The 25,753-nt window shown below is 39.6% G+C and overlaps 1 long non-coding RNA gene across 2 annotated transcripts in view; it reads left to right on the top strand.

Moving 5' to 3' along the window:
* Positions 1-2,180: 2,180 nt before the first annotated feature.
* Positions 2,181-25,753, top strand: part of LOC137148173 (uncharacterized) — a 39,532-nt gene continuing 15,959 nt past the window's right edge. The window contains exons 1-3 of one of the 2 annotated variants that reach the window (XR_010918458.1): positions 2,181-2,373; positions 7,469-7,642; positions 12,599-13,019. This is a non-coding gene — a long non-coding RNA (uncharacterized lncRNA). Of the gene's footprint in view, positions 2,374-7,468; positions 7,643-12,598; positions 13,020-25,753 lie in introns of those variants that run through there. The other variant, XR_010918459.1, reaches the window with a different exon arrangement.

The following is a 25,753-nucleotide window of genomic DNA, read 5'->3' on the forward strand; positions in this document are numbered from 1 at the left end:
ACTAGATGAGAAAGCATGACAAAATAGCAAAGAAAAGAACATATTGAAGAGTTTTGGTGCCAACATACATCCCTCTGACACCAATGTGGATTTCAAAGCTGTCAGATTGATCACCGTCATTCTGGATTTAGCCTTTGTGACATTATGGAAGGATCAAATCAGACTTCGGAGGATTGGGGAAGCAGCCAATTCTCTCTAGAAATTGAAGAAGACCCTTTCTGAAATAGTTCAGGGCTTCCACAGTAATTAGATGGTAAAATATGTAGGATTTCTGTATTGTGGGAGCCTGGGACTGTTCCGTAAACATCACTGTATTTCCTTCCATTAATTACATTGTGATTTATTGGTGTTATCCAAAGAAACGGCTTGAACACACAATTACTGACCAAGCACAAAAGCACAAAACCAGACAAAAGCTTCCCTGAAAAAAAATAAGTTTGACAATCTAAGGGATAACATAGCACTTAGGGTAGATAGAGCACATATTTCTAGGCAATAAATTAACATAAATGTGCATAGGCAATTCATATTTTATTTTGAAAAACACTTGTAATTATGCAAACTATTGTAAAAATAAATAAAAAACGGACTTTACTGCAGATTGCACTATAAACATAATTTGCTTGGGCTGCATATAATGTAAATATATATAGATTTCCCTACTACATTTTCAGTGATTAGTTCTAGTAGAATCTTTTTGAATTGCCAACTGTTTGTGTCAGGATTAATAGTGAGGATCATAGTTTATGCTCACAAATACAAATACAGAGAGGTAATGTGGTCTAATGGATAGGTCATGGGATTATGGTTTAGAACAGTAGTTCTCAACCTTTTTGGGCAAGGAACTCATTTGCAAATATTTATGGCTTGTCACAACCCAGTAATAGTCTAGGAGTGGAGGCCCTGGGGTGGTTTTGGTCAGATCCTGCCCTCAAGGGGGAGGGTTGAGTCCTGTTTAACATGCACTCCTATAAATCCTGTGCTGTGGGGCTGGCTGGGCTTGGCTCTCTGCTGGGCATTGCAACCTCTAGGGTTGCAGCACCGCTCAGTTTTGGCTCCACCTCCCTGCTTGGACCAAATTTGTGTGAGTGGAGTTGTGACCTGAATCATGGGGTTGCAGCGTCACTCATTTAAACTTTGCCTACACAAAGTCACATCATCATGATGGCTGGGCCAAACCTGATTGGTGCTGGGACCCCAAAGCTTGCAGTGCCTGAAGCAGGGAGGTGAGTCCAGCCAGCCTTGTGGGACAGGAGCCACCACGTGATCCTTTGAAACATTCTGGAGATCATTTTGGGTTCAGACCCACAGCTTGAGAAACCCTGGTTTAGGAGACCTGGGTTCTACTGGGTTACAGCCCAGCTGGGTGGCCCTAGGCAAGTCACTTCACTCCCCATCCCCATCCCCCAAAAATCCAGCTAAGCCAAGCAAACTAAAGCAAATAACAGGCTGGAGGCTAAAACTGATAGATGAGGTGATAAATCAGACAAATGTTCACTCCATGCTGAACTCTGTCTACTTATTATAGCTGAGTCATCTCATCAATACCACTACTAATTTCCTCAGTAGCTCCACTTCCCATTCTTCTATTTGGCTATGGGCAGCACCACTCATAAACAGAGACAGAGGATACAAGGAGGTAATGTGTGATAGTAGAGGGAAAAAACAGTGAAAATTAGGGAGTAATAAAGCAGCTCTCTGGCAGTATTCTAAGGCCCTCTCCTTTTCTTGGTTAGGTAGCATCTCCTCTCCTCAGTTCAACTAGTTTCCAAGGTCCTTCCAACTCAGTTTAAATCTCTGCCTCTGAGCTGACCTTCCTTCTGTAGCAGGGTGTCACCGTGCCTGCCCTACTTCTGCTTCGCTCACAAAGTCACTCAGAGACCCCAGGGTTCAGTAACCGCTGGTGTAGTTTTATTTACAGGTTATACTCCCACCACCTTGTCTCCATACACAGTTTGCATTTTATCATCTTTGCCCAGGAGGGAAGAGCTAGTGCTCTGCTTCCACTCCCTGGCTTCCTTTCCCCTGGTTTCCTTCCTTTATGCAGTCCCAAGCTGGGTTGGTAGCTGTCTCCCATTCTCTAATTAGGTGCAGGTTTTCTCTTGCTAGATCCAATTTACCTCCTTAAATTGGAGCTGGTGTGACAGAGGGCTGACTTAGCAGTTCTTACTCAGCACCTTGTCACACCTTCCTTTTCTGTTCTCCAGCTACCTGAGGATTCAAACAAAAGTTGGGGTTTTCAGTTGTCTGGACCCCTGTGTTAGTAACTCTTGAGTGATCTATCCAGACTGCATTGCACGTAATTGAGTGTAGTATTCCTGGTATTCATGTTTGAGAGATGTGATTCATTGCACCTAAATGGCAGTTGGAGAGGTAAGTGAGGGATTTACCTAGAGTTAGATTTTCTCAGAAGCCTTTGAACTTCACTTAACCAAACCTTTTGAATATCATTCATCACAATAACCACAAGAAAAAGTTCTGATAGTATGTTATCTCATTGTGCATATGTTACTCGTTGCTCACATCACTCTTTCAATTCTCTCTCTCCCCACTTCTTTTTTTGTCCCTTCATGAGGAGATAATTGCTGTTGTGTTTTTTTTTTTTTTTTTAAAGTTAAATGAAATCTGATGGAGGAATATTTATGTTTTTCCCTATTTAGGACAATATTATAAAATGATTTTGGTTGGATATATCCTCTGTTGCCCTCAGACCTGGCCCTTCCAACACCATAGACTGTAACAATGATTGCTGACATCACAAGAGTAAGATTCACACTGAAACCAAATGACTAAGCAAGGTGTGCTCTTAACCTTCTTTCTCCTGCTGTGTTACATGACTCTTAGCAAAATCAGTTTCTACTAGCAAACCCTTCCACCCAAGCAAAAGTCATAATTAATGATAAAATGGTAGGCGAAAAATGATTATCACCCTAAATACTCCCCTAATTTCACAAGTGACCAACAAGATTCTATATATATGTTTTAATAACCACTTCTTTGCCTAGCGTATTTTGTGGTGAACTGTAGCTGTCCTGAAGGAGCTCTGAAATACTCTCAATCATCTCCATTTCCTAACTTTAACAAGTGAGGGTTTTTTTCTTTTTGTCTGCAACCAGATAGTAGTGAGATTTTCATTATGGCCAGGAATCAATTTGTGCCTTCACTTTTCTTCCAACCTACCTCTCTCCCAAACAAACAAGGCCTTGATTTGCTGTTTCTGAAATGGGCAGAAAGAAAATTCTTGGCTTTCATTTGCCTACGGTGATCTAGTTATTTCCATCTGATATTTCTGACAACTCACAGAACACAGTAATAGAAGGTTTATTTTAAATATCAGTTTAATATTTAAGCAGCAGGGTTACAATTCCCTCTGTTACAGGTATTTCTGCTATATATATATGATGTTAAGATCACATCCACTGCTTCTAATAATGTCTATATTCTGAACTTTGTGGCCTTTACATGTTAGTAGAGGCAAATGATTCAGTATTATTACTCTTCATGAGGCACATGATGGAATGTTCACCGAAGTTATGTGAACACACACTGATCAAGGTTATCGGGTTCATCCTTCAGTAGATTATTAATGCCTCAGTGATACACAAAAAATAATCTGTTTGCAGGTGCTAGATTTGGTTAAAAAGCAAATCTCTCTAGCTACAAAAAGCAAATCCCTCTAACAGTTGTTTGTTTGTTTATTTGTTTGTTGTGTAGCTGTTTAACAGACAAAATGTACTGTAGCTCAGGTTTTGATGAGAAAGATGGCAATGGTAGGAATAAATAAATAAAAACAAAAGGAAAACGAAACAAACTTTTTGAAAGTTTGAATTCTGCGTCACTGCCATTTGCTGTTAAATTCACACAATCATAAATTTAAACATTGCTTCTTTTGTACACAATGTTTTAACTCTGTTAAAACAAAATATATTGTATGCTCCCTGACTTTGGCTTTTCTACTTTCTTTTATTTTCCTCCTTTATTTTTTTATTTATGTACCTGTCTGTCCAGAGTTTTCATGTTTTAAAGGGAGCTGCTTCTTTAAACTTCTCTTTCAATGTTTCTGTTACAACAGCAGCAATAGTTAATGACAGGCAGTGTATTTCTAGGTGATTATAGTACACTTTGGGTAATATTACAGAAACATATGTCTAAAGGATGAGCAATCAATAATTGCAGAAGCATGGTGAGCATTCTGTAGTGTACTGTCTGGCTTTTTCTTGCTGGCATTATGAAATGAATATTATAAATAAAAATTAGTGATCAATGAAACTCAGAGGTTCAGTTTGGAGAAAGAGACAAAATTTCAGAGTCTTATCCAAGACTGTTAATCTCAGATAGAACCAGGTGGGAAATGGTTTTCCTGGCCTATGAGCATTTGAGATTTTGAAAAACTTTCCCACCCCAAATCACAGGATAAAATATTGAAATCTCAAAAAAATTTTATTTCAACCTTTTAAAGGGCCTGATTTGGTTCCTATGATTTACCTGTCTGTGAAAATGCAGTCACTTTTGAATTATCTTGGGTGAAAGGGAAAAAAAGTATGGCAATAACTCATTTTTTATAGTGAGGAAAAGTATGTGTGTGTGTGTGTGGGGGGGGGGGTTCCCCTCAACCTTGCAAAACTCAAGGAGATGAAAGAACACAATTTCTCCCTCTAGTCCCAGTGATGTTGGGGTCGGGGTCAGAAATTTACTACCACAGCTGAGCAGCCACAGCTTACTTTCCCCCTCACACCTAGCTAGTTAGTCTGATCAGCGGGTGGTGGTAGAAGGGGAGAGCAGAGCCAAGGTTCCATCCCACTCTTCACCTCTCTTCATCCCCTCCCCCCAACTATTTGCTTGCAGTGGGGAGTATGCAAAGAGCAGGGGCTGCACTTCTCACCAGAGGAAATCAGAAAAGTCTTTGCCAAGCAGGGGGAGAAATCCTTGAGTGACACAAAGGCACAATCTAGCCCTATGATGCATATGCTGTTTTCCTCATCCATGTAACCTCTCTGGACCTCAGTTTCTGTAACATCTTTAAATGGGGATATAAATACTTTCCTGCCTACAGAAGTGTTGTGAAGGTTAACCAATGTTTGTAAGGCTTTTGTTGATGAACAAAGTTGCCCCTGCAGAGATTTCAGTGATTTCATTAGACAGGTGCAGCACAGTTGAAAAATGTTCTGGTTTATTTTGCTGGCAGTCAAAATAATTTTTGCTGCTCAGTGGAGAAAAAGTTGCACATCCTCACTGCCAAAGGGCTGGATTGTGCCTTTAGGCTTGATCTTGAGCAAGGAGTGGGCAGAGGAGAACACCCCAGGAATAGTGCTGGGAGGCATAGACACAGACATACCCCACTGAGGAATAATTCTTCTCCTGCTCCCTGGTGTTCAGGGGAGGGAGTAGGAATTTGCTCCTGGCCTATAACAGCAGCAATTTATGACACAGGCTGGTGCATTGGAAGGTGGAGCCAAGGCTCTGTTCCTTCCCTTTTCCCCCCCAACTATCTGTTCTGGGGAGGTGGGTGAGGCAGGAGTATATTTCCCCCTTACTCCTGCATACTCGGACCCAAAGTCCACATAGCCCAAGCAGGAGTAAAAGGGGATCCTTGCTTCTCTGCACAGATTGTGTAATCCATGTTCTAATCCAGCCCAAAGCAATTTTGCAAATGTGTGGGACAAGTTAGTCCTGGAGAAGCTTACTGTTCGGCAGGATTAATTACATGGATTACTTTGCCACACCACCTAGGTTCCCATTCCAGGCTTTGCTGAGGTAATATCTATGCTGGCCATGCCAGCACTACTTCTTTGCTTTATCAGATCCTTGCATGATCACTGCAAGATATTTAATTTCATTGCTAAAACCAAACTTGGGACCTGTATTTGTCATAATTACTATAAAATACTCCAAACATTGCTACATTATTTGTTGTTATATGGATTTCATGCAGATGTAATATATTTATTACTCTTGTTGATAGTAAGGGAGAGCATTTTAAAAGAGCAAAAGGAGAATGTTTTATATTCCAAAATGTTATGTAGCCTTTTTTTAATGGGCTCCTTCATATCGCATTGTGTATATGTCAGTTTTGTTTTCAGACTGACACTTTATTTTAACATTATAGTTCCATCTGCACTAAACCTTCATGTGTGGAAAGGAGATCAAATAAATCCCTGATTCTCCATTTCATATTTTTGTCATGTGCTCACTTTCTGTATTAAATTACCATATACATCTTAATTTAGGAGCTCTCTATCAAACAAAAACCAATTTTAGCAAGTTATCTGTAGAATTACAATGTTCTAATAAAAAGTATGGGTTACACTCATTCTATACATTTGCGTTTTTGCAGAGAAAGTTTTCAATCTTCCTGGGTGAGAAGTTAATGTCACACTTTGGGACTTGAAATGTTACCTGAGAAAAACATATTTGCAGTTAGTATCTTACAACTGGAAAATAAAAGAAGAAACCCATTAGTATATGGACTTACTGGCAATTATAGAAGATCATTAATCATCATCATAATTTCTTTTTGACATTTCTGTTTCTAAAATTCTTAGTGGAATCACAGAGTGTTCTCAGATATATTAGATAATCTACTGACAGATGTTCTGTTGATACCAAGCTTTTAGAGCAACCTGTTTCTCTGGGCTACTGCCTACTTAATCACTGATTAATGGAAATTGCTATTTTGCATGTGAAGTTGGAAGCCGACAATCTTGACACTATTGAAATATGTAAGTGCCTTGCTCAGATAAAACATGACAGACAGCACCTTAGATACCAGCTTTTTGTTCTGCAATCTGGCAGAGCAAGAAAAAGTTCTGGGCTCCCAGCACTTACAATTACTAGTTTAATTGGAACTAGAAATGAATTGGTGCATACTGTATGCTCAGCTCTTATGACACCCACGAGTCACTCTGCAGCACGTTGATGTCTTTGTCCAAAAATGTAATCTGTTTAGGAATAATGAACTGAAGACTATCTAAGGAAATCATTTAAAAAAAACCAAATATACATGACTTAAGAATATAAGAATTTCTAAACTGCACATTGGACCAGTGCTCTGTCTAGTTCAGTATCCTCCCTCTGGCAGTGGTGTATATTTGCGGAGAGATGGAATTTCTGCAACTCCCACTGAAGTCAGTGTAAGTTGTGGGTGTTTAGCACTTGTTGGCATTTGAGCTGTAGTCTTCTCTTATAAACTGAAGATATTAAATGGCATGTGTTTGTTCTTGCAATGGAACTGTGATCTGTACTAATCATAGTGTTGCTATTTTACCTTGCAATACCGTTACCATACATCCAGGTTTTCCGGGATATTACCTCTCTATTGATCCTCCACCTTCTGTTCGGGTGGATTTTTCAAATAAGAGGAAATGTCCAAGATTTTTGCAGAGCAGATCTTGCAGCTCAGAAAGAGCTGTCTCTGTGTCCCCATTGGTCCCTCCCCTGTTTCTGTAGCTGATTGGCCCTTCTCCTATAGCCACAGCTGCTGGATCCCACCCACCCAGGCCCTGGCTCCAAGCTCTGTGGAGGGGGAGAGACCTGCAGACAGATGCTGACTGATGAGCTCGTGCTGCATCCCAGGCCTGCACCAGCTGCCCTGCCACCATGACAGGGAGTGACACAGCCCCTCACCTTGAGAATGAGGCTGCAGGTACCCCTTCCAATATCTCCCCAAATATCCATCCCAGTACACACACACCCCTCCAAGCCCCCCCCCCCACCTCCCAGCTGTACTCCCACTTCAACTCCTCTCCTTCCCACCCCCCCTCCAGCAACGTCCTCTTTCTGGGAACCTGAAATATGGTAACCCTACCTTGTGATTAATTCTTTCCTAGAACTTTGAAAAAGTAGCTGTTGAAGTTGACAGCTGCAGCCTGCAACATATCAACTGCTTTATGTAGCAACTTTAATGAAAACTCAGATGAGTGTAAGGTCAGACACTCTACCATGTGTTCTAATTACATTTCCACTTTTCTATAAAAAGCAGTTCACATCTGGCCAAAGACAGAAGCCCATTGTGCCAGACTTATAATAGAATAGGTGTTATTTTGTGCCTTCCATCTATGAGGGATAATGGCATGGGAAATTCATTCTCTTCTGTTCCTTAGTAATTTTCCCATCTGTTATTGTAGTTGTTTGCGCAATTGGAAACAAAAGCTAATCACAAACCTCTACTTTAAAAGTGCTTCTTTGTTAGCTCCCACGTCAATGTTAACTTGTAAACAATGGAATGTTGCATACAGAGCAGAAGGATAGATCTCTTGCAATGCAAATGTAAAATATAGCTTAGCTTTGTATACTAAATCAGGTTATTAGTATCACAAGCTAGTTTCTAGGACACTTCAGCACTTTTTTATGTTTGTGAAGTATTTCTTTTATTCCATTTGAATCCTTTAGTCCCTTGAAGAGCCTTAACTACCCTTGGAACAAATGCTGACTGTACATACACTCAATGCAACTTTATAGTCCTCAAGAGTAGAATTTGGCTTACTGAACTCATTGGCATTCCATCAGGGATGAAACTGACCCATTATGCTTAGGGTGGCAGTGTACACATTGTAGTAGCTTTGAGCCTAATTCTGCCCTTAGGTATATGAATGTGAAATTCCCAGTCAAGGGTATTCTGAATGTAGAACTATGCCCTTAAAATTCACAGTCACTGCTGAAATGGGGATGCATCTGCTTTCAAATAAATTCTATCCAAATGTCACTGCAGGCCTTTGATTGTGAAATAATATCACATGACTTGGCATACATCAGAAGCTGCTGCAGGGTGATATAGAAATGTCCACATCTACACTTCTCAATAGAGCTGGTCAGAAAACAGAATTTCAATTCCATGGAAAATTCTGACCCTTCAAATACATTTTTTGAAAAAATGTTGATTTGGAAACATTAAAATGTTTTATTTTGAAAACATTGAAATGTTTCATTTGGATAATGTGAAAACATTATAACATAATATAAAGAATAACATAGAAGTCAAAATTAAGTGAAAAGTTCCTACCATATTGAACCAGAATGAGAGAATCAAAATGATTCATTTAGACATTTTCCTATAAATTTTTTATCAAAATAGACACTTCCCCATTAAACAATCTTGACAAATGTTCATTTTCTTATGGAAAACCATTCTGTCAATAAAAAAAAAATTGCAGCCACCTTCATTTCTCAAAGTGGATTTCCATTTCAGCAACCCTTGTGGATTGTTGCTTTAAGCCTAAATGGGTTCTAGGTAAGGGGGAAAAGGGAATTTCAGGCAGAAGCTGAAATACTCCACATTCCAGGTCATACGAAAAGAGTTCCACTCTTATTTTGGGGAAGAGCATGCTCCAGCTAACTTTGGAAGATGTAACCTGGACTTGGTAACTACTGGGGAATGTATTAATGAAGGTACAACCCTGCAGAGTGAACCATTTGGACTTGTGTGTATACTAATTTAAAGAGCCTAGATGCATATTAGATGTGACTATTTTTATTATTTTAAAGGTAGATGAACTCTGGTAGACCACATTTATAGCATATACATATGGGTTTTTTAAAGGCAATCAGTAACATATACCAGGCCTTTGATTCATTGAACAAGTTTGTGGGATCTAACGAGGTGACTCAATGTCCCTGGAAAAAATTTGTCATTGATAGAAGTACTCTATAATAGAACAGAAAGCTGTGATCAAATCAACAGCAGATACACAGCATGGGAGTTCTGCAAGACTGTGCTCTGTCATCATCGTTGTTCAATATTGGCACTGGTTAGTTGATGCATAAGCTTGAGAAGACAGCTGTCAGTGGCACTGAGCTGAGCTCCATTCTGCTTTGGGATCTTAAATACACTGATGACATTTTCTTCTTGGTTCAGTTTGATGCATCACTGCAGCTAAAGGCCAAGCTGATTGGTTCAGTTATTAATCCAGATCAAACTAAGTCCCAGGCCATTATCATCACACATTCTGGCACTTTCGTCACATGGAGGATGCCATTTTGTTCTTCAGATGTTGTCCTCTGCACAGCGTGACTTCTCACACATTGTGCACGCAAGGTCATTCTGATGGTGATGTTCCGGTAGTACCGGAAATGAAAGGGGTCTAGCTTGGTAAGATGTTAAAGGGGTCCTTGGGGAAAAGAGTTTGGGAACCATTGTCTTACATGACATCTTTTTGATGCAGGCTGTGACACTAGTGAGTTGGGGTACATTTAACTGGTCAGTCCAACTGAATCTTATTATCAGACACCAGTGAGCCCCTTGCCCTCTTTCACAGGGATGCTGTTAGGGTTACTCCTCCCCTTACAAAACTGCAGGAGGGTTAGCCAGTGGCTGACCCAGAGGCAGCAGGTCAGAGCCCTCTGTCCTAGACTGAGTGTCTGCCTCCATATTTTCTTTCCCCTTTATATGTACATTCTCCATATCATTCTTGGAGCAAAATACTTGAATGAGAGCCCCTCATTTTATGCAGCCATACAATGGAGAGTGATCAGTCAGGACCCTGCATTTTTTGTTAAAGAGATAGGGCCTCAGCTGTTTAGCTGACCACACTATGGCATAGAATTATTTTTCTATGATACAATAATACCCTTCAGTGGGTGTCAGTTTCTTGTTACTCTCCTCTGGTTTCATTAAGACATCATATAAACTAATGTCTCAGGCATCTGTATATAGCTCAAATATTTTGTCAAAGTCTGGACTAGCCAGAACAGGCTTCTCAGACAAGATTTACTTTACCTTATCAAAACCCTCTTGACATGTCTTTCATCATGCAACATTGTTTGGCTTTGTCTTTTTACACAAATCAGTGGAAGTTAATTACTTATGAAAGGCTGGACCTGCTGTTTGGTTCAGTGCACAGGCCAGTTTTCAATGGCTTCTGCCTTTAAGAGATCATGAAAGATTTGACCACTCCCTACCCAATGACCCAAATAAGGAAATTTTGTTGCTCTTATTTTACACTTAGAGGCTTTTATAGTCAGGTCTGCCTGTTTGAGCTTTGACAGCACAATCCCCAAGTGTTTCTTGGGATCAGACCAAAAGTTGTCATCTTGGCATTCAGGAGTTTATGATCCTTTCCCAGTGGCATATCATTGAGCAGGTTTGACTAGGAAGATGGCCATTCTCATGTAAAGTAAGCATTTGTTTTATATATTAACCGAGAGAAATCTGTGCTCATGAAGTTCAATAGGAGTTGGGCATCTCACTTCCTTAAGCTCATTGCAAATCCAACTCTTAATCTTTATAGACCTTTTCAGATTATTATCCTTCACACTCTGCAGGACACATTGTGCCATTCTGTAATCTGGGATTTATGTTCAATTAGTTTGTACAGTAGCAGCAATTTCAACAAGAGAACATATTAGCCCATAACAAGATTGGAATTCTGCTAAAAAGTTCTAAATGCTTTTAATTTTTTAGGATGTGTTCTCCTCTCAGTATGTGCACATACTTCCCATTAGCGGTAATGGAAATGATGGGTGTGCATTTAGAAGAGGGCATTTTGCATACCCCCATCTTCTATCATGAAACAGCTTTAGCATTTCCTTATTTTGCATATTCTGTCTTTTTAATGTACACTTTGTAAAAAATGAACAAGTCTTGAGAATTAATGGGGTCTACAGAGTGTGTCAGCTTCATACATTTGCCTTTGAGGCAGCCTGGCTCTGAACCTTTAAGACAGTGTTTCTTAACCGGTGAGTCATGAATCCCGGGAGGGTCATGAAAGGCACTCAATGAGGCCACAAGGCACCTGAAATGTTGTGACTATCTAAAGCAAACTGCATGCATACTCTTTGCCTGTTGGAATTATTATTATTTACGCAGGGTATTATCACAACGTTAATTTGATCATAAATTCCTTTATTAAATCCAAAGGCCAAATGGTATTTTTAAGTTGGTCTAAATATGCCTAAAAAGTTTAAATAATAAGCAATTTAGTACATCCAAACAGTAGCAAAACATTTGTAAGCAGCTGATCAAGTTACTTACAAATGGGCTTAACTCAGGGATGCTTAGTCCCATATTGGTTGGCTCCAACTTGGTTAGGCAGGTATTAGCAAGGAATCCTTTTAAGCTTTTACTTTTTTATACCCTTTAACAAACAAGTGATGTAATTGCTAATTATCGGAAGTTAGCTAAGGCCAGATGAAGCATTTTTTATAATACATAAAACAAACTTATATAGCCAATTATTTACTGTTCCTAGTAGTACCCAATTAACTGTGGTTTATTTCTATTACTTCAGCCCAAGCCTTAAATAAGATAACGCTAGTATTTTGATGGTCACTACAAGTTTCACTCAACTCTTCTTTCTTATGATCTTATTCTTTTTGGTCACTCACTTTGGGCCTATTGCTTATGCTAATATCCCAACTCAATTTTAAAGCAAAGTTCACCCAAATCTAATGTGGGCCTATATTCCTACATTACCTTTCAAAGTCAAGTATTCTCAGCCGACTTCCTGAAACACATATTATATAGGGTTCTCACTGATATTTCTTTAGTCTTTTATTGTAAATCTAAGGGGATCATAAATTTTTTTACTTTGCAGGATCATCAACCTGAAAAGATTGAGAAACACTGACTGAAGGTTACAAATACTTTTTTTCTTCTTGTTCTCAGGTTTGAACTTTAAGCAGAAGGAAAACAAGCAGCTAGTTTAGACTCTGTGCTTTTGGCAGTCCTATGAAGTGCTACAGTCCACATGCTGGCGATATGTTTTCACTAGTAGAGAGAAGAGACAATTCATTGATTTAATTTTTCCACCTTCCTTCCATCCAACCAAAATTTCTGATTATCTTGTATGTATGAATTTGATGCTTATTAAAGGTAGGAGCCAATCTACTAATAACACCCGAATTAACTAATATGTGGGCTCCTCACAAACAATGGATGCATAATGAATTTGTCCTCAGAGTGACATTTGCGATAGAGACGGGCAATGTGTAGAACAAAAAAGAAACAATGTACAGATAAAGAATTGATGCACAGAGAGCCTAATTGTCTTGCCCAAGGCCATACAGGCAGGCCTGCTGATGGGGTGGTGGGGTGGCAAAAAGGGCAATTGCCCAGGGGCCCGGCAATTTAAAAGGGCTCACCACATCCTCCCCCCAGCTCAGCCCCCTGGCTGTCATTTCCCATCTGGGGTCAGGGGGAGTATGGAAGAGAGGAGGGAGACTGAGCAGCAGGGGGGAAGGGATGCGGTGGTGAGCGGGCTGAGTGTGGACAGGGCCTAGGGGAGAGTGAGGGTGGATTGTGGACAGGACTTCAGCTGGAAGAGGTGGGACGGGACTGTCCTGCCTTGGGACCCAGAATTGCTGTCGCTGGGCCTGCATACAGGAAATATGTGGCACAATTGAGAATTCATCCCAGGTCATTCCATTTATTCTTTTTAAATATTGGCACATGATCTTTCTTCCAGTCATCTGAATCTTCCCTAGTGTTTCAAGACTTATTGAAAAGTCAACATTAACAGTTCAGCAAGCTTCTCAGCCAGCTCTTTTAAAACTTGTGAATGTAAGTTATCTGGACCTCCTGCTTTAAAAATTTCTAACTTTAGTAGCTACTATTTAACATCGTCCTGAGATTCTAGTGGAATGAAAAGAGTATTATCATATGGTATGAGTACATAGCTTGTTTTTTCCCAAATACAGAACTGAAATATTTGTTGAACACTTCTGCATTTTCTGCATTATTGATACTTCTACCATTTCTATCTAGTAATGGGCCAATACTATTATTAAGATTCTTTTTGTTCCTAATATACTTAAAAAGAACTCCTCCTTATTGTCTTTAACTTTGCTAGCCATACAGTTTGCCTTGTGTCCTTTTACTTCCCTTATCAATTTTCTACAAGTTCTAGCTTCTGATTTCTATTAATTACTATCAACTTCCCCTTTCTTCCATTTTTTATATATTTTATAGCTGCCTTCACTTTCCCTCTAAACCAGATTGATTTGTTAACCAATACAGCCTTCTTCCTTCCTCAATTGTGGGATTTTAGACATCTATTAAAGTGCTCTTAAACAAATCCCAATTGTAATTCACATTTTTCTAGTTAAATTTTTCCTCCCGGCCAATTTGGCTCATAATTGTCTTCAGCTTTGTGAAATGACCCTTTTAAAGCACCAAGTATATATATTTCTGGTGTAGACTTTATTCTGTTTGCACATTATAAATGTGATCAAGTCATGATCACTTGTACCTAAGCTACCATTAATTTTGAGTTCTGTGATGAGTTCCTCTTTATCTGTCAAGACGAATTCTGTGTCGGATGAAATTGTCATCTATAAAATTTAGAAATTGCAAGGATGTTTTAGTGTTGGCTGCATGAGACCTCTAGCATATGCCACTCAAACAGAAGTCTCCCTGTGATCAGGCAGCTTCCCCCCACCACACACATTATAGGTAGATGTGATTTCATGATCTATGGCAGATACCAACTAATATCCGATCCTGTGCTTTAGCTTTTAGGACATTGATCCATAAGCATTCATGATCATTTTCTTTTGAGGGTATTTTATCCTGGGAAGCTGTCACTCTGAAAAGGACTTGGAGGTCATGATGAATAATAAACTGAACATGAACTCTGAGTGCAATGCTGTGGCCAAAAGGTTAATGTGATCCTCAGATGTATAAATAGATGAATATTGATTAGGAGTAGGGAGGTTATATTACATCAGTGTTTGGCACTGGTGTGGCCACTGTTGGATTACTGTGTCCCGTTTTAGTGTCCACAAGTCAAGAAGAATGTTGATTAATTGGAGAGAGTTCAGAGAAGAGACACAAGAATGATTAAAGGATTGGAAAACGTGTCTTATGATAGACTCAAGGAGCTCAATCTGTTTAGCTTAACGAAGAGAAAGTTAAGAGTATCTATATGGTGAATAAATATTTGATAATGGGCTTTTCAGTCAAGCAAGCAAAGGTATAACAAGATCCAATGGCTGGAAGTTGACAAATTCAGACTCTAAATAACCAGTAAATTTTTAACAGAGAAGGTAATTAACCATTGAAACAACTTACCAAGGTTGTGGTGGATTCTCCATTACTGGGAATTTTAAAATCAAGATTGAATATTTTCATAAAAAAAGATGTTCTGGTTCAAACAGGAATTAAATCATGAAAATTCTAGGGCCTAGGTTATGGTAGAGGTCAGACTAGATGATGATGATGGTCTCTTCTGGCCTTAGCATTTATGAAATGTAGCTTTGCCAATGCACCTCATCCCAACCTGAAACACCCAGGCCTTTTCAGTTGTGTTTTTTCTTGACAAGAGACTCACTATCATGCTAAAATGACAAGATGTTTTATGATATGGAGCTATGGCTTTGGGAGTGAGCTGAAAATACAATCTTTGTCTTCCCTTGTGACCTACCACAATTTAAAAGCATGTTTATAGAGACAGGTAGCTGATGTAGTCACCTAGTGTTTCACATTGTCCTCTATCTGGTCATAATACATCTGTGCACAATTGTCTACATATGTTGGAAAAAAGGCCAAGCATTTTACAATTGTAATGGAAAACGGGGTACACTTTTTATGTATTTCATATTGCTTACACATTGGGTTCTATAGAACATTTACATCTGGCTACATGGAAATAGTATTGATTGATGTTCAGTAACCATACCCACAATTAATGCTAACTGAATTGCTAATTATAGGACCAACATTTGCAGAGAGAAGCCGCAGTGTTGTCACAAAGTGTATTTTATCCAATTCCCTCATCCTGTGGTTTGATGCTCTGTAGTTAAAAGTAGACTAAGGATTCAATCTCATCTTGTAAAAATCTCAGCCAGCCTGTAATGTTGGAAAAGCCTTAGGACAAAATAATTGGACACCATTCCCTAAGCATTCAATCTCTCCTGGCACTTCCCCTCATCAATGAAAATAAATTGTGTTACACAACTGTCTATTGTTACTTGTTTTATTTGTCACACCAGGTTTCTCAGTCTCTCTGTTTTCTTTTCCAGTGTAGAAAGATTGCAATAAATATTAGTGCTGTTACTAAGGTGAGATATTCAGGAATCTGGCTTGGAAAAACGATTAATTCAAAATATTACATTTCATAAAGTTAATCCTGGTATCCAGTAGCAATGAAATATTGTTTTTTTTAAAAACAGTGTCTTGAGTGTATCTTAGCTCTCATAAGAAAATTTGGGTCAGATTGTCAGGTGGTGCATATTGACATGGTTTCAAGAAGCTACACTGATTTATACCAGCTCAGGATCTGGTCCATTATCTGCTGCCTGGGATAATCCAGTCAGTTGGCCTAGCCATATATATTGAGGACAGCATGAATATACAGCTCCCAGATTAATTTATCTGCTAAAATAGGAAATTATGCAATTCTCAGCATGAGCAAACCTTATGAGAATGTTAAAACAGACAACAGGATCTGAAATGTACTGATTAGCCATGCAAGTAGAGAAGGTGAAAGTAAAAGCAGAGGAACATTGTCTCTTCCACCCTGCAGCAGGCATGGGTGCAACAACACAATAAAACTGAAAATGGAACCAGAAGTTTCAGGGTGCAGAAAGGCAACTTTGAGATGTTCCCATCATCACAGAACTGCCAATATCCTTGATCAATGCAGCTCTAACCCGAGGCCCATTGAAGTCAACATGAGTCTATTCAGTGCCTTTAGCAGGCTTTATGTTTGGCTTTGTATGGGACAGATGAAAAGGAAGTACTGTCTGGCCAAATGGGTGTCAGAATAGGAAGCAGCCGCTCTCTGTGATATAGCCCATTCCTCCCCAATAAGCTCATATAACAAACTTACCAAAGTGATGCATGAGCTGCTGCTGTTCCAGGTGGCAGTAACTTGTGGCCTGCCTAGCCCATCAAGGAGATCAGCAGCAGCACAAAACAGGGCCCTGAAAAAATAGCAGCATGGTATGGGAAGCATCCATGCTGTCGGAGCACAGAGGAAGCCAAGATACACGGGGATATCCTGAGATCCAAGAAAAAGGCTCAGGTTCCCCTGCAAATCTTCAGGCACAGCACAATGGGAAGGGCAGGCTTGGCCCACTGCTGACTGGATTTACATTCCCCAAATCCCTCCACACATCTGACCTACCTCCAAGAAGAAAGCAGGAGGCATATTCCTTCTGTCATTAGCACTACAGAACTGGGACTGCAAAACCAATGCATTTCAACCTTGGCTAAAAGAGATGTGTCTTTTAGCTCATGCAGTAGAGGCTCATGCATTAAGTTCCAGAGATCCCAGGGGTCTGTTATTGTTGGAAACAGAACAGGGCAATTTCAAGTGATCCTGTTGTCCACTCCCAGCTTCTGGCAATTGAATGTTTAGGGACACCCAGAGCATGGGGTTGCATCCTTGACCATCTTGGCTAATAGCCATTGATGGACCTATCCTTCAAGAACTTATCTAATTCTTTTTTGAACCCAGTTACACTTTTGGGCTTCAAAACATCCCGTGGCAACGAGTTCCACTGGTTGACTGTGCATTATATGAACAAGTACTTCCTTATGTTTGTTTTAAACCTGGTGCTAATTAAGTCATTTTGAGTAGTTTGGCCCTTCTTGGCAGTCAAACATTTTCATCTCTAATTTAAAACAAAAAATTTCTTCTCTCTCTCATTGAGCTGTGATACCAGACCTACTGATGGAAAGACATAACTGTTGCATCCGCCAGTAGAAATGCATTCAAAAGGTCAAATTTTTATACATTTTTCACAGGAAAATATAAAAATTGTGTTCATTTTTCTCCCCCAAACACCCTTTTTCTAATGCTGTATTAGAAATCTGAAGATTTTGAGTGTAGTGAGGCACATATCACAAAGCAAGAGGAAAGTAATAGACTAATTTAGTTGGTACACAGAGAAAAAGGGTTTTACATGAATTTCAGATGAATCCTCTAAGTGACTGCATTCTAGTGAATATGTCTGCCTTCTCATATCATGGTATTGTTTATTTTAGAGTGGGTAATAACTTACAGGAAAATCAGAATGCTTTTGTCTTTTTATACCTTTGGGAACAAATTCTATCTTGGCATAAGCAAGCTCACATTGCTCTGATTGCTCCGGGAATTGTGCTCACATATGTGAGGGCCAGATTTTACCCATGGAGTAAATCTGAAATGTACATGAAGTAAACAACGTACCATAATAACACCATTTTGTAAGGAAGGCCACAATAGGGAGGATTTTCATATGATATGTTTGAACTCTTAATAGTAGTTTTTTATTTTTTTTCCAATTTGTATCATACACCTATTCACTTCTCCAGACACATTTCCAATAAAATGTATTTTTAGCTTTGTTTGCATACTGTCATTTTGTCTTTAGGTAAGAAATACAAGAAGTTTAAGGAATTCTAGTGAGACGTTCATGATATTTGGGGCCATAGAGAAGGTCAGAAATTCTGTAAATCCATAATATGTACAGTCCCCATCTTCCCTTATTAAGCATCCATGGGAGATGGTGACAGAGGGAAATGTTGTCTGTGTATTATTTACTCCTCATTTATTCTCTCACAATGATGTGAATGTTGATAACATGTTATCACCACATTGGCATTCAAGTTCTTCATCAGTGTCACAAGGTGGATATCCTCTGCACTAGCCAAGAACGAGTTAACCACACCCTATGGGTGGCAGAACTCCTGCCCACCCAGACCATGCTGGGCATGCTCCAACTGCTGCCTCAGTATAAAAGAGACAGCCCAGCTCATGCTAGGCTGACATCGAGGAGGAAGGACACGTGGTGGAGGCTCCAGGCCAGGAACTGCCACATCCCTTACCCAAGGCAGCTGGAGACCCGGGGAACCAGACAGGACCCCTAGTGCATATAAGGATCCATCTGGAATCAGAGTCACAGGGAACTATCTGTGCTGAGGAGCCTGGAGGTGCCAACAACCTGCAGACCACGTCAGGAGACAGGGTAGGAAGCAGCCCAGGGAAGGGGGGGAATAGCCCTGAACCCCCAGGAAGGGTCAGCGTGTTGCAGTTGGATTCCCTGCTGACTCAGTGGCAAGCACCCTTGCCACTACTAGGGCCCTGCGCTGGGACCCAGTGGAGCAGGGAGGGTCCAGGTCTTCCTACCCCAGCCATCAACCTCTGGTGGTGACCCCTGACTCTGGCCACTGGGCCACAGTGCCCTGATCCCCCAAGGGGAGCTGTCTTGACTCTGGCTGCTGGGCTGTACTGTCATGAGTCCAAGGACAGATGGGCAAGTTCTAAATGCAGGGAGCCAAACTCCCCAACCCATCCCAAAGAGGGATGGGGTGGATGTACCCCATGGCAATTGGTTTGCCAAATCCCATTCAGAATGGAGTAATGTTTTATACAGGAAACACATAGCTCAGCAGGGACACAAACGGAAATGAAAATGTTTGACTGCTCAGTAATGATTTCATTGTTCCACTACAGGGAATGTTGTTAACTCAAAGCCTTTCAAAATAGAAAACTGCCTTCAAATGCTTATAACACTAGAAATACTAGAAAACACTAGAAACATATAACACTAATTTATAACACTAGACACACAATAATAACAACAGTGTCTGACATCAGTTATCCTTTACTGGACAGCTTAAGAAGATGTATGGCAAGCATGCTAAGTGCCTTCAGCTTTGCATTGGACGTTTAATTCTTTCCTCTGGAAGTACTTAGTTTACTCGTTTTGACATTTAAATGTGAAAAATCAAATAGGACTGCCAAAGGAGTGGCATCCTCTAGGGCACCACTGTGTGGCTTTAGGGCAACCCTGCAAGTGGCCCCTTACCTTACTTTCCCCTCTTGGTACCTCAATAAACTCAAAAGAGGCTTTTTCAAGTCCATTAACAACAGCCCTCCTGAGGATCTGATTTATTAACTTAAAGTTCAAAAATAAATTCCAAATTCTTTCTTCCTTCCAGCTTTAAGCTGGGCACAGCTCCCAAACTCAGGCGTTTCTCTGCTTTAGAAGGCCACTCCCAGTCCTTTCTAGCTAGGGCAACTTCTCTGGTTTTAGGGTCTTCCTAACATTTTCTGAGCTTTCCCCAACTCTCTGCAGCATTCTGCTGCCCTTTATAAGGGAACAGCTGATCTCTCTTTCATGTGCCTTTTTAATAATCAGGATCAGTTGGGCCCAGACACCTGGCCTACAAAGGGGCAAGCCACCCTGTAAGAGGGACATATACCAGTATCAGAAAACAATGTCTTACCTTTCCTAGCAGCTACAGTTTACCAGAGGAAAGGATGTGCACTATATTTCAAGTTTGTATTATATTTATTATCAGCAGAAGAAATGGAAGAATTGTGGTGTTCAGTGAATTGCCTGGATTAAAAAATACTTACACTCTGTTGAAGTAAAATGCTTAGGCCTTAAGCTTTAGTCAAAAAAAGTATGTCTTTTAAATCAAATAAAAAAGTAAAACAAAAAATAAAACAGTGCAAAAAAAAAAAAAAATAAACAGTGCTAAAAATATCAACTGTCTTAGCTGAAAATGCTTGTACTGCAGTTTGCTTATGTCTGTAACCTTAACTGATAACAAAAAATGCTGTAATTCTAACACTGTTATAAATATATGTTAAAATCTGCCTGAGGGCAGAAACCCTTTACTGACCAGAAACAACCCTGTCAGTGGCTCTCCCCTTGCATATGCTTGTGTTTTTATAATAATAAAAGAGTCACAGATCTCTAATAATCCTCAACTAAAAGGCAGAGTGAAGCTTTGTTTCTTCCACAACTCTTTATACAGTAACTGACATATACACACACAAACATACTAACAGGGAAGTGGGAGAAATCTGTTACTTAATTAATTCAGAAACTCAAGAGGCAAATAACTGGATGCAGTGTTTTTTGGGGATACTGTGCTTATGGCTCTTCTTAATGTGGGCCCAGTCTTGCTCCAAGTGAAATCCAGTGGAGTAGGATTGCTGCTGGGCTTTCAGATCAGAAGTAAAAAGATAAGATACTTATGTTTGCTGACGAGAGTAATGGATATTTTTAACCTGATAAAGTGATGTGCACTAGCTAAAGCGCAGAGAGGCTCTGCTTTGCTGGACCTTACTATTGCTGAATTCACAAAAGCCATCCAGGCCTGTCAAGGAAATCATCACATTTCTTGTTCATTCCTTTGCAAGAGCAGCATGTCTTTCCTGTAACCCCTATAGGGTGATATATATTTTATGGCAGATTAGCTAACATAGCACATCTAATAATTTACTGGAAAACTAGGTCTGTGACTGGCAATATTCATGCTAAACACAGTATGGGCTTATGATAATAAAGGCACCCAGTGGTGATGTCCTACTATAAGGAATGTTGCTGTAAGGCTTGTAGTGACTGGTGGGTGGGGTAGATGCTATTCTGGTAATAGAACTGATTGCTCAACCTGAAGACAAGACATCCCTTCCCCCACTGGAGCAAGGTGTGAGTCTTTGCAGCAAGGAAATCTGATTAGAGGGAGGTATTGCTCTGAAAGTCAAACTTAGGTTCTGCTGTTAGGGCCAGAGAACATTGTCTGAGAAGCTTCCTCTTTTGAAGTCTGATTCACAGGCAATTTACTATGATGACACTAGGAAAATGAGAATAACAATGATCCAAAAGCCTTTACACAGTAAAATATTGGCCATTTGCAAACAGTACCTGTGCATGTAATAGAGATTTTCAGTGTTGTTTTTCCAAGACGTGAATTCATTGAGCTGCACATTTGCAAACATTAGTGTACAAAAAAACCTTCAGCTTCTGGTCCAATGGGGCTGATTTTCATAAGAGCCAAGCAGCCAGGTTTGCCAACCTTGCATTTTAGATTTTACTGACATGAAGATCTGAGGTTGATTTTTTTTTTTAATTTTTTTTTACTGACACGGTAAACTGTTTACTGACATCACTAAAAATACCATAAATAATACAATAATGTCACAAAAGTATGTACTCACTCGCGATATTCTGTACACAGGAATTTGGAATTATGCAATTGTTTTAGCTGCAGTTAATTGATCAATCGGGTTCTTTTGGCATATGCAATTACAGAAAACAGGAAATTGATAAAGTCATGGTCAGTGTAGTTTTATGGTACAAGAAGTGATTCTGAACAATGACAATAAATGTCAAAATACAGTATGTTTTATTTCTATCCAATTTCACAGACATTTTCATTTATTTATGGGTTTACAGACTGTTAAAATTGTACAGTTTTTTTACTGACTGTCTGTAAATTTACGGACAGTTGGCAACCCTGCCAAGCACCCACAACTCTAATTTAAATCAATGGGTGTAATGGACTACTATACTGTATTACACTGGTCTGCTACTAGGTGACAGTATATGTACAATACCTTATATAAAGCTAACCTTAGCCAGACTTAGCAGAGGATTAAAGGATCTTATAATGAACATAACTGGCAAGTAAAAGCAAGATCTGTAACCAGTCCATATCTGATATAGAAACATGACATGGTATCAGAAGTAAACTAAGGGTACATCTTCACTGATGGCGGCAAATTTGATCTATCTGGATTGATTGAGCAGTCAGTGAAGACCCACTCAATTGATCCAGAAGTCGACTTGTTAAAACCACCCCTTCAAGTAGCGCAGCACAGTAACTACCATCGACTGCCGCCGAATTTTAAGATAAGTGTAAACCAGGCCTAAGAACACAAAGAGAAGGAACAAAACAACATAAGTTGCAGGATCTCATCAACATAACCCAGAAAACTCCAGTTTTGATAAACCTTCAGAATGGACAGACTGGAAACAATATTTTGCAAGATTTCACATTGCTATCAGCTGCACAAAAAATGAAGGTATAAAGGTATTTCTTTAACTTATGCTGTAGGGAAGCAGGCAGAATATATTTTTAAATACTTTGACTTTACTGAAGATAGTCACAAAAATGACTATGAAAGGGTTTGGCTATGTTTGATGCATACTTTATACCTCAGAGAAATATGGTTTATGAAAGAGCATGTTTACACCAGAGAATTCAAGAACAAGAGGAAAATGTTGAATGTTTTATAAAAGCATTGCACACATTGGCTGAAAACTGATTTTGGAGGTGGGGAGGGGATTCAAAATATGAAAATATCAGAGATGGGCTGGTTATTGGTTTGACAGATAAAAACTTTTCACAGCAGCTACAATTGAAGAGAGATTTAACCCTAGCCACAGCTATAAAGAGAGCAAAGCAGTCTGAGTTTTTGACGGCAAACCCTCGGGCAACTTGACAAACTTGAAAAAACTGAAACTGTAAACAGACACTTGAGTGTGAAGTCATTATCATAAAACCCCGAAGGCAAGGAGAGAGAACTCCCAGGCTACATTCCAGCCTATGTGCACAAGGTGTGGAACAAGTTATATCCCAAGAGACAATGTGTGTCCCTCCAGAGGCACGTTGTGTAATAAATGTGTGAAATATGGACATTTTGCAGCTGCTTGCTGCACCAAAGCAGTCAGGGAGTTGAGTCAAATTACAGACAACCAAGAGTGTTCATTTCTGGGATCTATCACTTGTGATGACATAGAGCCTGCTTGGAGACTGAAGCAGAATATTCATGGCAAGACTATTGACTTTAAAATTGATTCAGGAGCAGATGTCACTGTCATCTCAGAAGGGACTTACAATCACCTTTAAACCCTCCCAGAGCGAAGTCACCTGGCACAGCTCTGATTAGCCCTGGATGTCTTCTAAACTGCATGGGCAGTTCACCACAGAGACAACTTACAAAGACAAAAGCTATGCATTAAAGAGTGTACATAATCAAAGGACCACAGACCAATAGCCTTCTCAGCCACAGCATGGCAGCCATGATGAGCCTAGTGAGAAAGGTGGAAGAACTCAATGGAATATTTGGTGATACTAGATTTTTGAAAGGAGATTCAGTACAATTAACCTTGAGACAATGGTGAACCATATAGCTTACCTATCCCTCACAGGATTCCTATCCCATTACTTCATAAAGTAGAAACTAAGTTATAGAGAGTGGAGTGAGTTGCATAACTGAGAGGCTCTGAGCCAGCAGCATGATATGCACCAGTGGTACTGGTTACAAAGAAAAATGGAAAAATATGAATCTGTGTGGGTCTTAAAAGGCTTAATGAAGCAGTTATGAGAAAAATATATCCTCTCAACACCAGATGACTTCCTTCCCAAAGTGAAAGGACTTACAGTATTCTCCAAGCTGGATGCCTCAAGTGGATTCTGGCAAATTCCTTTAGCCAAAGTGCTAACCTGACATTTATCACACCCTTTGGGAGATTTTGCTTTTGAAGATTACCTTTGGGGATTACCAACACCTGAAAATTTCCAAAGAAAAATAGCAGAACTGTTAATGAACACAAATGGAGTTGTTGTTATTTTCATGGATGATATTCTGATATATGGATCTTCAATGGAAGAACATAGCAAAACCCTCAACAAAGTCTTAAACCTAATCAATCAGTCTGAACTGAAGCTAAACAAGGAAAGATACATTTTCCACCTACCCCAAATCAAGTTTTTGGGACAGACAATAAGCAAAGATGGACTCAATCCTAGTCCTGGGATAGTAGAAGCAATTAGAGAATTGAATGCATTGACTAATGTACCAGAACTGAGATATATTCAGGGGATGGTAAATTATCTTTGTTAATACCTAAAAGACCATTCTACAATGACAAAATCATTGTTGGGCTGTTAAAGTCCAACATATCTTGGCTATGGGGGCCAAATAAAGATGTTCTTGTCACAAAAGTAAAAGAAATTATGTCAACAGCTCCAGTTCTCAAATACTTTGATGTGAAAAAACCCACAGTGACCAGTGCAGATGCAAGCAGCTGTGGCCTACATGGTGTATTGTTGCAACAATACTGCTCTGAGTAAAAGTCACTTGCATTTTGCTCTTGCATCCTCACAGAAGTAGAAAAACGATATGCACAGATTGAAAAGGAGTGCCTGGCAAGCATATGGGCATGTGAAAGCTTTTACAGATAGCTGTGTGTGGACTGGATTTGTTTACACTCATAACAGACCATAAACTGTTTGTAACCCTCATCAACAGAAAAGACCTGTATCAAACGCCACTGAGATACCAACGTCTATTGCTAAGGTTAATGCTATTTAACCCAATTGCTAAATATGTTCCTGGGAAAAAATCTGGTAGTAGCAGACACTACCCATGAGCTCAAAGATGATGTAAATGCACATGTGGATGCTGTGGACACATACAGACCAACGTCAGAAAAGAGAATACACCAGCTACAAAAAGCAACCTCAACAGATGCACAACTTCAGGAAGTTCTAAGTTACATTAGGAGCAGCTGGCCCAAGTATCTAAATGATGTGACATGAGACCACTTTGTGGTATTGGACAGTTAGGTGAGTCAAATGGATTTATGATTAAAGGCAATTACGTCATAATTCCAAACAAAATGAGAGGCGAAATCCTAAACCTCATCATGAAGGTTATCAAGGATTAACTAAATGTCATGAATGAACAATTCAGTTGATGTGGTGGCAAGGCAGCAGCAAGGACGTAAAGAAGAAAGTATCTCCATATGAACATTGCAGAACTAACAGACATTGCAGAACACAACACAACTTTTAATGACAAACACCTCTAATGGACAGACCTTGGAAGCAACTAGCTGCAGGTTTATTTAAATTCAGAGGACATCATTACCTTGTCATCATGGACTATTTTTCCAGATATATATATAAATCTTGTACTTGAAAGACATAACATGTCGCAGTGTTATTGAGAAACTGAAGTGCACTTTTGCTCACTTCGGTATTCCAAAACAACTAGTAATGGACACCGGACCACAATTCACTGCAACAGAATTT

The sequence above is a fragment of the Emydura macquarii genome, unplaced genomic scaffold (genome assembly GCF_026122565.2).
Source record: "Emydura macquarii macquarii isolate MOO-44397 ecotype Brisbane River unplaced genomic scaffold, CSIRO-AGI_Emac_v2 contig_587, whole genome shotgun sequence".
NCBI classification, from domain to species: domain Eukaryota; kingdom Metazoa; phylum Chordata; order Testudines; family Chelidae; genus Emydura; species Emydura macquarii.